Here is a 14,220-nt window from a genome sequence, read left to right as displayed (position 1 = left end):
CTGACTTAGCCTTGCCCACCCTCCATCCCATCCCAGCTTGCCTTCCCCTGGGTTTCTTCATTTCAGGAAGAGTAGACACAGACGTGCGTATTGGATAAGGTGAGGTGGGAGGTCTCAGGTGGTGTTCTTCTAACTATCAGGCAGAAGGGCGCTTTAAAATGCCTGGTCCAGCTCTACCGCTCTTTGGAGGCTGTGTTTCCTTAGCTAATTGCTAAATCCAAACCTCTAGTTTCCCTTGCAAGCTCTTTTCGTGCTTCCAAGCAGTGAGAAACATTTGAGACTTAAATAACGCCATACGGATAGGTTGAATCTTATCCTTGGGGATATGCATCACAAAATTGTTATATTTACTGATTTCAAATTTTGCAAAAAATGCCAGATGTGAAATGTTACCTTGAATTTATTCATTCTGTTTCTTTATTATTATCAAATATAGTGGCTTTTGGATTAAAACACGATTTTTAACTGCCAGTGACAATGTTAAGTACTTAGCATTTAAAAAAGTCACAGTGACATCTCACGGTAATTGAACACCTGCTGGATCTGGATGTGAGTCAGACCAGACTCTGCCCTGGTAAAGTTTTAACTTAGCTGAAGATGAGCGTGGTTCTAACAATTACTGTAAGCTTAAACCATATGCCAAAATTCCGCCGTGTTTGTCCTTCAATGTGGCAATTTCTTCTGTGTCAGGAAGAGTGTTAGATAACACTGTGGGCGCAAGTCTCAGGAGCCTCCCCAGTCTGCTTCACTGGAGGAGGGAAGTTGAAGTTCAGCCTGGCCAGGCAGAGAGGGGCTGAGGGGATCTGAAGCACCAGGAAACTGAGTAAGGGAAACTGAGGCATGACATGAAGCTGGGTGAGGAGTGAGGCTCTTCACATCTTAGCAGGATATCGACTTTATTCTAAAGATAGCACCAAGAGGCTGACGGGACCGAGTGGTATGGGTTTAAAGGCCACCGTCTGCTGTGAGAGCTGGATTCATAGTGGGCAGCAGTGAGCAGGATAAAGGCCGTCCAGAAGGCTACGGAAGCTAGGGGCTGGCCGTTTGCAGTATGCTTCCAAATGTAAGAGCTTTAATTCATGTAATGACACTCAAGTTCGGGAAACACCCAAGAAGGTGGAGGCCTGGACCATTGAGACCATGCCTGAGGTCCAGCAGTGCAAGAAGCCCAGTGGCCGGCAGAAATGTGATGGCTGACCTGCACCTACTCCTGGTAGCTTTAAATCCATCCATGTACTTCCTCCTCAAGAGTGGGCAAGCGATTTATCTTAAGACGGAATCTGTTTCCAATAAAAAGTATTCTTGCCCGGCAGTAGCACACAACCATAAACACAGTACTGCGAGCTATGGCCAGAGTATCAGGCCTTCCAGGTCGTCTTGAGCTTTGTCCTGAGTTTGAGACTAACCTGGGCTACATAAGCTGCCCCAGTCTTACAAAATGAAAGACATGTGTGATTGCTACTAATTCATTTTAATTACTAGATAAAGTAGCATATTTCTTTATGACATAATCCACACCTGGTTTGGCTTTATTCTTACCCCCCCCACCACACACACACACTTCGCTCTGCTGTCTCTCCCCATTCTGTTCCTCCCACCCCTTTCTCTACAATGTTCTCTTATCCTCCCCCATCTCCCTGAAAAAAAAATCTCATTTCTCCCCCTATGCTCACGAGCTCCTTAGTCGTTTCTTGGCCTCTGCTCACACTTACACCCTCCTAAGTACATGTCTCTAGAAGCTGGTGGAGAATAGGGGTGGGAATCTTAATTTTAGCCTCAGCTTGTGACTGAGGGTTGAAGCAGCGCAGCGCAGGTCTTGACTTTAGACTAAGATTTTTTTTTAAGTTTTTGTTTGTTTGTTTGTTTGTAAGATTATTGGTTTGTTTGAATATTAGTGTATCTTGCCTCATTCCAAAAAGTGAATTTGAAATGACTTTAAAGACCACATGCACAGGGGGCTGGAGAGACGGCTCATCATCTAATGCTTTTGTAGAGGACATGGAGTCAGTTCCCAGCACCGTGTCGCCACCCACAACCATCTCTGATTGGAGTTCTCATAGCTCCAACGCCCTCATCTGGCCTTGTTGAGTACTGCACGAGCATGATGCCCCTATCTACTGCAACAAACTCATAAAATGAAAAAATAAGAATGAAATCTTTTAAAGAGAAGTTTTAATTTTAAAGGAAAAGAACAGTTGTAAAGTTTTCGTTTGTTTGTTTGGGTTTTTTCTTTTGTTTTGTTGTTGTTGTTTGTTGTCATTTTTGCTTTACTGTGTGGGCCTTTGCTGTAGCTCAGCAGATAACTGTTCTTGCTGACTGCTGCAAGCCTGCCTGCTGGAGTTCAATTCATAGACCTTACATGGAGGTGGAAGGAGAGAACTCTACAAAGAACCGCATATATGTACATCATATACACACACGCACAGATGATAGTAGCAATAGTAACAATAATTAATAATAATAACAATACTTAAAGAAACCCAGGGTGTCATCTAGGCACAGTGGTTCATATCTATAATTATATTTTATATCTATATTTTTTCACATTCATGAGTATAAGGCAGAAGGTTTATTATGAATTCCAAGCCTGGCCATATGGTAATTACCTGTCTCAAAAACAAAATCCAACTAACCACTACCACCAAAACCAACAAGCTATGTGTACTCTGACCAAATACAGAAAGATATGAGCTGAAATGAAGTCAGGGTAGACAGCAGAAATGATGACATCTGGCATCAGCCGAAGACCCCACCTCATTTGCTGGGATCCCCAAGCAGCTCTGATTCTCATTCCAGAAAGAGAGGAAGGAAGGAAGGAAGGAAGGAAGGAAGGAAGGAAGGAAGGAAGGAAGGAAGGAAGGAAGGAAGGAAGGAAGGAAGATGAATGCATGTATAAAGCCAAGCTTGTGGGTTTTATTTGAAGATCTTTGTGAGCAATCAGAATAGCAAATACTGAAGTTTTATGAAATAAATTCTATTTAGATTCATTGTAGAAAGCCTGAACTTTCTGGAAGTATACAATTGAGCCTACATGTTATACTTTAAGGGGTTTTCTGACTTAAACAGCTATGACCGCCCCTCAGTGAGCTTTCTTTCCCTACAGCACAGCATAAAACTATGAACCCCAAATTTCAGTATACATTAATAGTTTGCTTTCAGATTTCAGAGTTTATGTGTCCACTTCTGAGATATTGCCTTGCTGAGGGGGACCTTTTACTATTATGGAAGTGGGAACCCTCAAAGTTCTGTGCAGAATATCTGGTCTTCATAAATATTTCCCGTGAAAGATCTCAGGAGAGCTTGGCGTTGGAGTCCACATTTTATTCTGTTGTCTTGACACTGCAGCTAGTTTAAGACAGGGCTTATAATTTGCACCTTAATTTCCAAGGTTTTATCAAACTGGGATGTTGAATTGGTTGTTATCCACCATGCAACACCCGGGGCCATTTTTTTCAGGGCTGGGTAGACTGTGCATCGAGAGGTTACATGTTAAACATCAGCTATCCTCCAATTTCAGTGTGGCCTTTCCCTCTTTGAGAAAACCCTTGTTGGTGCAGATTTGGCTTGGGGTCCGGCTGAGGTTGTCGCTTGTGTTCTCATAAAGCCATGGCTCCTACAGAAGACCAGCCATTCCAATAGAGATATGGCTAAACAATTTTGCGTTTTAACTGACTCTAGTGGCCAGTCAATCCAGAAGATTCCAAACTGCTCTGCAGAGCTCTAAAGGTCCTCCAATGTCCCCCATGAATCCCCTGGCTCTTGTTTTCTAGGTTTTGTCTCTTTATTTAGCTAAATTTTTGGTGGAAGAATACATATTGCAACCCAAAACACACAACAGTGGCAAAACCAGCTCTTTAAACCTAGCAGTTCAGCTGTATCTTGCACTGCACACAAGTGAAGGGCTTCGCATGGAGGTGAAGACAATGGCGGGTCCAAGGCAGTGGTGGCTTGTACCTGCAATCCCTGTGCTTTAGATGCAGAGGCAGGAGGATTGCACATTTCAGGGCCATTCTGGGATAGATACCATGCCTCAGTCTGTCTCAGAACACACATACACCAGGATACGCTCATAATGGAGTTAAAAGTCTCACTTAGCTTCCAGCTGGTGTTACAGTTGTAGCGCCATCCTGCATTTAGAAATGTGGCCATAAGCCGTTTGGATCTTAAGCGGGTCTGTCGGTAGTTGTAAAGGCTGTGTAGGGTGTATCTTCAGGTATGGAGTACAGGAAAGATATACTGTGATGCTTTTATCTGATATATCTGTGTGTTTTGAACGGTTTAACTGGAACTTTATGTTCCCTTCACTTGAATAGTTTTGTACTGTGGCTTCCACGATTAACCTAAAACCAGAACTAGTACTTCTCATTTCTCACAACCCTCGCCTTGAAAGGAAACATCCTCGAAAGTCTTGGCTGACTTCAGGACAGAGGAAGCATCACTCTCATTGGAGGTGGATCACGAGCGCCTCATTTCCCTGGTTGTGCGGACCCGCTGTGGGATGCAGCCGGGCAGGGGTGATGGTTTGTTAATGGGGGCAGCATTGTGCCACAGAGCAGGGGCAAGGCACCAGCTAGGTATGTGTCTATCAGGAGGCGTGTCTCTTTTGAGTCTCGGGCTGCATCTATACTCTTCTTAGCAGTATGCATGTCTCTATGTCGTCGCTACTCCAAAGGTCAAAACACACCACGTGACAGAAGTTGGTAATGCTCCTGTCGCAATTCCCCACTTCTTCCAGGGTCAGATAACGAGTTATATTTCTTGGTTTCTGGAGAACATTAGAGTAATGGTTTCTTGAGTAACTGGAGCAGTGACCGTTTATTTTCTGAAGAAAACCTCCTTGATTTCCAGGCACATGTGAAACCGACATTGAAATAGAGCAAAACAAAACATTTTCTAACATCTTTTTTCCTTCAACCCTTTAGGACTTGTCTCAAAGGACTCTTCAAGAACTGAATAGAGAAACCCCAAGCAAGCTGCTTGAATCGGCCTGCATTCCCCTGTTCTGCCTTCCGTAGAAAGAACCAGGAGCGGTTGAATTGGTGACATTTAGTAAGTGCACTTTCTGGAATCCTTTCCTTCTTAAGTAAGAACACAGTTTCCCTTCCTGTCAAATGGGACATCTGCTGTTAGTCACCGTAGGCCTGATGTGTGTTTACACGGTGAATTAGTGTGCGTTACACGTGACGGTGGGTCACTCTGAGGCTGCGCTACAGATCCTTAATTCTTTGTACGCGTCACATCTTTGTGGCTTGAGAGGACATATCTTCTCTTGCCTGCCTGTTGGAAGAGACAGAGGGTCATTCAGGTTGCTTACTGTCTGCTTCTGACTTCTCAGAGGGCATTGACATTTTCTTCCTTCCTTCCTCCCTCCCTCCCTCCCTCCCTCCCTCTTCCTTCCTTTCTTCCTTCCTTCCCTCCCTCCCTTTTCCTTCCTTCCCTCCCTTTTCCTTCCTTCCTTCCTTCCTTCCTTCCTTCCTTCCTTCCTTCCCTCCCTCCCTCTCTCCCCCCCTTCCCCTCCCCCCTTTCTTTCTTTTTCTTCTTGCTTTGCTTCTTTGTATGTTTTTGAGACAGTCTCTTGTTGTTCAAGATAACTTTGAACCCTTGATCCTCCTGCCTCTACCAGGCAAGTACTGGGGTTACTGGTAGGCGCCACCACAGCCCGCAGCCATTAGTTTTTTGACATCGTTCAATGCTTGGTACACTAGGAAGGCTCTCTGTACAAGGCAGACAGAAGATTCAGTGTAACAGTATTTGTGATTTTGGAGTCATCCTCATACCCTCTGTAAATTGGCCTTCTTGCGCTGGGTGGTGGTGGCACACTCCTTTAATCCCAGCACTCGGGAGACAGAGGTAGGCGAATCTCTATGAGTTCAGGCCCAACCTGGTCTACAAGAGCTAGTTCAGGGACAGCTAGGACTGTAACACAGAGAAACCCTGTCTCAAAAAAACAAACAACAAAAAAGTGGCTTTCTTGCCTGTTATATAAAGCAGAAATAACTGTCACATCTGACTTTCCAGTTCATGACATTTTGTTCTTTCATTTGTACCAGCTTACTTCACAAAGCATGTCTTCAAGGTTCATCGAATGTTCATTTCGTTGTAAGACGGACTGTTATTCTGTTGTAAGACACAGACCAAGTTTTTGTTCGTCTTTTGTTCATCAGCAGGCATCTGGGTTGCTTCTGGTTTGGGGCTGCTGTAAATGGGGCTCCCACGAACATCTCTCAGTCCTGCCTTTATTTGGGATTGACATCTAGCAATGGGATTGGTGGATTCGAAGGTTTTGAATTTATAGGTCTTGTTTTTCCTGAATCACCAATGTATTTTCCACCATGATTTTACATTGTCACCAACATTGTACGAAGAGGTCCAGTTTGTCCTCTTAACTGGCTATAGTGTGAGGGCTTGTTTGATGACTGCCGTTATAATGAGTATAATATGGTGTGTCAGATGGCTTTGATTCTCTCATCCCTAACGATTAATGATGCTCAGTCTTTTCATGCATCTGTTGTATCTGAAGAAATGTGTGTTCAAGTCCCCCGTCCATTGCCTGCTGGCTTTGGCTGAGTTTGTGGTTCTTTGTGGATTCTGGGCACTAGTCCTTTACCAGAAGATGATTGCACGTATTTTTCTCCTGCACCATGGGGCGCCTTTTGTTTCTGTTTATGGTGTTACTTGATTAACAAGATTTGATGTTTTTTTTTTTTCTTTTGCAATCAGTACTGGGGATGGAACCGAGGGCCTTTGCATGCCAGGCAGGTGCTCTGACACGGAGTTACAGCCCAGTCGAGTTTTACACAGTTTTTTGATTGTTTTTTTGTTTCTGTTGGGTTTTTATTTTGTTTTGTTTTTGGGTTTTTTTTTTTTTGGTGGTTATTTACTTCCTTCCTTTCTTTATTTATTTATTGGTTGGAGTTTTTTTGTTTTGTTTTGTTTTTTTTCAAGACACGTTTCTCTGTGTAGCCCTGGCTGTCCTGGAACTCAAACTGTTGGCCAAACTGGCCTCGAACTCAGAAGCTACCACAGCACAGCTAAAGTTTTAATGCTTTTATTTTATTTATTTATGTGGAGACAGTATCTTGTAGCCCAGGCTGGCCTTGACACCTGATCCTCCTACCTTAGCCTCCCATGCTGGGATTACAGGAGTCTCCCAACACATCACTATGCCTGGCTCAATTTTTTTAAACTTTGATGAAGTTTATCTTTTTCTTCTTTTGCTACCTATGGTTCTATGTCAAGTCCATGGACCTCTCCTTCCATTTTCTTTTTCAGTTTGGTGCCTTAGATTTAGACCTTTGGCCTCTGTTAAGTTAGTTTTTGCATATAGTGTAAAATTAGGGCCAGGATTCTTTGTAAATAAGTACTTTTTAATCCCGCCAAATCTTGGGTTTTGGCACTTGCCGGCCAGAAGTAAGTTCCTCCTATGGCTTAGACGTTCACACTCAACATTCGTCTGCGTTACTTCTCTAGTAGGCTCCTCACCCCCCAGCTCGATGAGAGTTGGGGAAACAGCTCACACACATAACTAGCAGCGTTTTTGTTTGATGAAATTCCCAGGAAAATCACGGCAGAAGCTGGTAGTATGCGAAGCATGTTTTGTGCGCGGCTGTGTGTGTGTGGCATGAGGATATACATTTCACAGCAGAAGGAACGAGAGAGGACATACTCGATGTGGCTGGGGGCAGAGAGCTGCCGGCGGATGGCCACACCATTTGCACAGAAATCAACTGTTCTTCAGGCCGCATCAGAGAAACTATAAACTAGTCTACCAACAAAACTGTGGGCAAGCTGTGTTTCCAGAAGTTTCCCTGGTCCCATTTTCCTGTGGACAGAACCTATGTGTGCTTCCAGTATAAAATGTGAAGTCCACCTGGCATATATATATATACAGTATAAAATGTGAAGTCCACCTGGCATCTTCCTGGGCAGAATTTTGAGGAGGAAGAAACTCGTGGCTGCGTACACTGCCCCTCCTAGTATCAAAGGTCCGCAGTGAGCTGCCTGCGCTCTGTGGGGCTTGAGATAACAGCAGAGCTGCATTTATGCAACCCACAGTTTCAGGCTCCTCTGTTAGAGCAAGATTCAGTTAGACTTTCAACATCGGGACACTTGGCACGGGAGTCCGTGTCCAAATTCCAAATCAGTTAGTGTTAAATCTGTTAAGGTTTTCTTCGGGACAGGGTTTACCAGGCCCACCCCTCTTCTGGTTTTCACTGGGATTGATTTACAAAGGATAAACTGTTTTGGCCATTGTGGGTTCTCATTCTCACTTTGCCATAAAATGGGGATTTGGAAAAAGAAGAAATCAGTGAGCAAATTGCCTTTTCTGACCCTGGATAGCGTAAGATAGCCTGTGTTTTCTAAAATTAACTTGTAAGACTAGCATAGTGCTTGTCCCTTGAAAGTCTGTTCACATGTGACTCAGAGCACCCAACATGTCCATGTGAGCTTGAGAATAAATGATTAGCTCAAATCAGGGTTTTTTTTTTTTTTATCTGTGTGGTAGGCTTTTGGCTGAAATATTAACTCCAGTCGCGCACAGTGAAAGCAGAGAACTCATGAGTCATGCCACAATCAACCCCAACACCTGTTTCTAGAGCCCTGACAAACCACTCATTTCTTACCACGCAGTGAACCGTGTTTTCTGCTTCCTTCCACCCATCTACTAAGTGGATATTTCGTGGTGGTCTTCCTTATTGCTTTACTTTCTAGAACTGTTGATACAGGCAGTTGTCTCAACTTTTACGCCTACGTAAGTTGTATAGACTGGGAAATGCTTCTCCCTGCCCCTCTCTTCCCTTCCTCCTGCCTGTGACTTTCGTAGCCTCAGAAGTAAGCAAAGCAAGTTGTTTGCTCCAAATAGCATGCTCATTTGACCTTCAGAACTGATTTGTAGATAAACTAGCGGACATTTCAGGTTCTCATAGCCAAGCTCTCCTCCCTTTACTGATCATGAACCATGTATGACCATACAGGAGGAAACTGTTTCAACAAGCACTAAAAGCAAGTAGCCCTCAGACAGCCACATAGCTCGATTCCCACTTGTTCCTCTGGATACTGATTAACCAAGGTCATTACAGTTGGAAATCAGAGATAGCAAATGGGAGCCTAAGATGGGGGGGGGGGGACACCACACAGGGACGCATGAACGAGAAAAGGGAAGCAAGGGCGAATGAGGATGGATGGCCGGCGATGGGACGCATGAGAAAGTGGTCGTCCCGCCCACTTCCCTCAGCGTGGCCCCGTGTGTTCGCCCCTGTATGGAAAGAGGGCTGTGTGAGTGACGTAAGCGGATGGTCAGGGGTTTTGTGGTCTCATATACAGGGGCATTTGTGAGCTTCTGCATTATACGGTTGCTATCAGGTCAACCTGTGAGCTACTGTCAGCGAGGTCCCCCACTACGTGCTAGAGAACTCCCTAGCAGCAGCAGCAATATTCCAAGGAAAGGTTGCTCAGACTCCATTCCGGAACATTCCAGCTGTTTGTCTTTCACGAGAACATTTATTTCCCCGTTTTCCTTTCTACAGAGACTCTAGTTGTGGTGTCCTATGATACAGTGATGGCGTTTGAAAATGGATGTTTTTAGATTTATTTTCTGTGCGTGAATGTTTTGCCTGCATGTATGTATGGGCAGCGTGTGTGTCTGGTGCCCGTGGAGGTCATGAGTTGTTGGGTCTCCTAGAACTGGCAATGTGAATGGCTTTGAGACACCACGTGGGTGCTGGGAAGCAAACCTGGGTCCTCTGTAAGAGCAGCAAGTGCTCTTATTCTCTGCGCCGTCTCTCAACAGTGTTTTAATGCTTTGAATGCATTTATTTTATTATTTAATATTTGGGAGTGTTTTACCTGGATGTATTTATGTGTACATATGCATGCCTAGGACCCATGGAGGTCAGAAGAAGGCACCAAAACTTTTGGAACTGTAGTTACAGAGTTGTGGGTACTGGGGAGTTGAACCTGGGTCCTCTATAAGAGCAACAACTTCCCTTAACTACTGAACCATGTCTCCAGCTCAATGGAATCTTTTTAACTTCAAAAATACCTCACACTCAGCTTAAACACATTTTTTTTTAGAATTTCACGTATACCTACTGTGATTACATTATCTCTACCCATCCCTCCTCGCCTCAAACTCCTTCCATGACCTTTCCTACTTCCTCTCAAATTTATGACCTCCTCTTCTTTATTTATCCTTATTACATACATATATATGAGACCTATTGAGTCCATGTATTGTTGTTCAGTGTACATGTGTTTTAGGTCTGACCACTTGGGATTGGGTAAGCTAATGGGGTTATTGTGTCCCTGAAAAAACCTAATTGAGCCATTGATTGCCTAGAGCTCCTCTTCTGGGGCAGGGCCTCGTGAAACGTCCCCCACCCACGCTGGCAGGTCAACTGGTGTTTTCATCACGTAGGCCTTGCTTAGGCAGCCATATGGTTGAGATTTCACGAGTGCAGCTTCCCTGGTGTGCCGAGAAGGTGCTGTCCAGCGGCAAGCATCCTTGCCCTGTGGCGCTCAGTATCTTTCTTTCCCGACTGCAGTTCTCTGAGCATGACATGTAAGGACTGTGTCGTGGCATCCTGGGTCTAGCCCCACCATCACTTGTTCTCTGTATTTTGGCCAGTGATAGATCTCTGCACGCGTCTCCATCTGCTGCAATTAAAAAAAAAGCTTCATTTACACAAAAAAATAATCTTTGGTTTATTCACCTCCTTGTGGGGAGTTCTCGGAAATTCTTTCACTGGGACTCTTGCCTTAAAGTCACTGAAATGCTAGGGCATCCACCTTAAAAGCAGGGTCTATGTCACCTCTGCTCCAATGGGAGCAGGCCTTATTTCACAGTTGGAACGGGAGTGACTAATGTTATCTAAACAGCCAGGACACACCCAGCACTGGGCTAATGTCTGACGGTGTCGATCCCCTCCAGAGCTTTCCTTTCAGTTGGCCTTGCTTCTTACCAAGAGACCCGTGAGATTCTTATAAACTACTATTTCACATAGACCATCACAAGGTCAAGGTCATACTAGGACATGCTCCAGGGAGCATGTGCTCATAGACATAGAACTGTAACAGTATTCCATGTTTTCACTGTGTAGCTATGGGTAATGTAGTTCAGAGTGGGGGGGACAGAGTGCCATTGACACACACCCTCAGAGCAATTTCACTTTATATTTGGGGAAGTGCTTTTCCCACATCTCTTGAAAGATTAATTTTAAAAACATAAAAATATTCATTTTTTTCTTTTGTGTGTGGTCTTCCTTTTAAATACGTTTTATACACCAGTTTTTAATTTTTTTATAGTATTTTCAAAACATTTATTTTTATTATTTCATTGCAAGACTCATACAAGAGTTCTTTTCAACAGCACATTTGTTGTGTGACTTTTCCTTACTCAGGATGGTGCAGTTTTTAATTTTTTAAAAAGACATCCAAGTCTATTGCTTTCAGACTGTCTGGTTTTATCTTAAATATAAATTGACATTACTGCGAAAAATTAAGCATCTATACTAAATTATAATCCCCAGTTTAGTTGTGTCTCTCCGTGGTAAGGTGTTTGCCTGCCGTGTTTAAGAACCCCAACGCCACGTAAAAACTTTTTTTTTTTTTCAAATTAATCCAGATCTATTTATGACTTTTCGCTAAGCTTATGATGACCCGTATATTTCATAATTTCTTTAGTTAATATTATTATTAGCATTTTATGGTGAAACTGCCACCTGGGTTGGGGGAGTACTGAGTGACTTTGAGAAGGTGTTTGTTTCCCAAGGATGGACAAGGTTGGGAAGGCATATAACTCAGGGTCTAGGTGTACAGCCACCTCACACTACTAGGTGTGCAGCCCGTACCCCATTATGGAAGTTAGGTTGTATGGGTTCCATTTAAGTCAGACGGTCGGTGGCATCTGTGTCCCAGTACTCAGGAAGCAGAAGAAAGCAGATCGGGAGGTCAAGACCACCCTTGGTTACTGTTAAATTGAATCCCTGGTTGTTGGAAATCCGCTGCTGCTGATGTAATAAGCCAATCAAACCGGATTAATAAATCCAGGTTTATTCTGTGCAAAGCGTTTCTGCGTGGCCCCCGGGGAAGTTGAGATGATCACCAGGGGAACTCATGAAATGGGAGCTTTTTTAATGCCCACCAGGAGTGAGCCGCTGATGGTGGGCTTTTTCAGGGGCAGAGTCTGGACTGAGGCGACTCCAGGGGAGGGTCCCGTTGCTTGGCACCCTGAGGGCGGGGTCCAGACAGTCGGAGCTGGAGATGCCACACAGTTACATAATGAATTCAGGTCCAACCTGGCTACAATTTAAAAGAAAAAAAATTAACTCCATGGGTTGTTAATTTTAGAATAGAGTTTGGATATGTAGCTACTATAGACAGTGCTAAGATACACTGTGCAGAGCTCTGAGGGCTGGAAGGCAAAGTAGGGCTACGGTTGTGAGGGGTAATTTCCCAACTACTGTCGCGGAGCGGTGGCTTTATCCTCCGTCATGTGTGTTGATCTAGGCCTGTTCCCCACTGGTCGTGACTTTATTACACTGGCCGGAACTAACACCATACGTGAGGAAGAAGCATAGAGAAAACAGCCTGGTAGAGTGAGCGTGGGTTTTACCACCAGCTCTATGCCTCACGTGTCCTTAGGTTCAATCCTCCTGTCTCAGCTCCAGTCTTCCGTCCTGCGAAAATCAGACCTGGTTTGGGCGTAGGTAACTTGGCACATGGTGTCTCCTTCATCACCCTTTGAGGTGTCGATCACCGTTGGCACTGCTCACTTTGTAGGCTGGAGTAATGAGGAGCCCAGACTCTGGAGAAGTTAATGACATCGTACGGCAATGTTGTTGCACCGGGGAATGGGGGGGGAGAATGTGGGGGATTGGTCTCAAACTCAGGGAATCGGGGTTTCTAGCATTTGGTAGATTTTTGCAGGACGAGGCAGTCAAGCCTTTTGGGTTGCAAGCCTTACAGTCTCTGCTGCCACGATTTAACTCTACCTCTGTTGCACCAAAGTGGCCATAGGCAGTGCTAATGCCATCGTTCACAGCCCTGTCGCTTTCCCAGAGCACACATGTTAAACTTCTGCTCACAGCAACGTCACAAGAACTTCTCTAGATGTCGCATACTCGTGAATTCAAGAGCTGTAAGCTCACTGACCAGAGCGCTGGGTCGGGCTGCTGTTAAGATAGTTCTCCAAGAGATTATTTCCAGTCCACCTCCTCTCTTGCAAGGAGGATTCTCTGTAAGCCGTCCATTCTCTCGCATTGTCCTGTCCTCTGCATGTAAACTAAGGCTATTTATTCTACAGCCACTTTTCCAGACGTGCTAGGTGTACGGAAGGAAGCATGGTCCCCTCGGGCTTCTCACGGGGCTAAATGATTTGGTCATAAATGGCCTTAATGAATTCTATAAAGTCCTTACAAATACATTAATAGTGATATTATATGTGATGACATAGTTAGTTCTAAGGCTAAGAGGATAAGGAAAGCATCTGGAATCAGCCAGAGGTATGGAGAATTCTAGTTCCTCCTGCGTGTCGTAGCTGGATCATTCCTGGGGTTTGACTGTGGACCACCGTTGGTTCTCTACATTATTAAGCCAGCCTTAGCTGCCAATGCAATAAAGTTTGCTCGGTGGATACGTGTGACCTCCTAGTACTGAGTCCCCATGAGCCTGTATGAGCTTCCACCTCACCCTTGCGCTGGTCCTAGTACAGAGCTTTGTACACAAACAGGTATCGATAGTGGCTAGCTTGCTAAGATGGAAATTACAGCCCGTTCCTTTAACAAATATGTATTGTCTTTTAAGTGCCAAACTTTGAGGATCAGAGACAGGCAAAGTTCTGCCCTCTTGAAGTTGACAGTTAAGGGAGAAAGACCGAGGGAAAATGATGGTGGTTGTACCTTGTCTGACAGGAAGACGGTGACTGTGGCTGGCAAGACAGACAGACCTTTGGTTCATCTTCTGCCATTCATTCTGCAGTTCTAGATCTCCTCTCTCCTATAAATGCTACTCCCGTCTCCAGGGTACTTGGCAGAGAGTACTCCCTGAAAGCATTGACCAAATCCTGAGCAAAACCATTGTGCAAGAACCAATCTTCTACCCAGCACTCGTGAGGCAGAGGCAGGTGGATCTCTGAGTTCTAGGCCAGCCTGGTCTACAAGAGCTAGTTCCAGGACAGGCTCCAAAGCCACAGAGAAACCCTGTCTCGAAAAACCAAAAAAA

General features: G+C 44.6%; 1 protein-coding gene across 8 annotated transcripts in view; it reads left to right on the top strand.

The window, feature by feature from the left end:
• Nucleotides 1–14,220, top strand: part of Rbm47 (RNA binding motif protein 47) — a 136,847-nt gene that overhangs the window by 102,385 nt on the left and 20,242 nt on the right. For all 8 annotated transcript variants that reach the window (XM_050149880.1, XM_050149879.1, XM_050149882.1 and 5 more), the window contains one exon: nt 4,923–5,049. The gene's annotated coding sequence lies outside the window, so the exon portion shown is untranslated. The remainder of the gene's footprint in view (nt 1–4,922; nt 5,050–14,220) is intronic.

This window comes from Alexandromys fortis, unplaced genomic scaffold (genome assembly GCF_014885135.2).
Source record: "Alexandromys fortis isolate MF-2015 unplaced genomic scaffold, M_Fortis_MF-2015_v1.1 scaffold_0, whole genome shotgun sequence".
Classification (NCBI taxonomy): Eukaryota; Metazoa; Chordata; class Mammalia; order Rodentia; family Cricetidae; genus Alexandromys; species Alexandromys fortis.
Note: the sequence above shows the minus strand (reverse complement) of the source record. Positions and strands in the feature narration are given on the sequence as shown.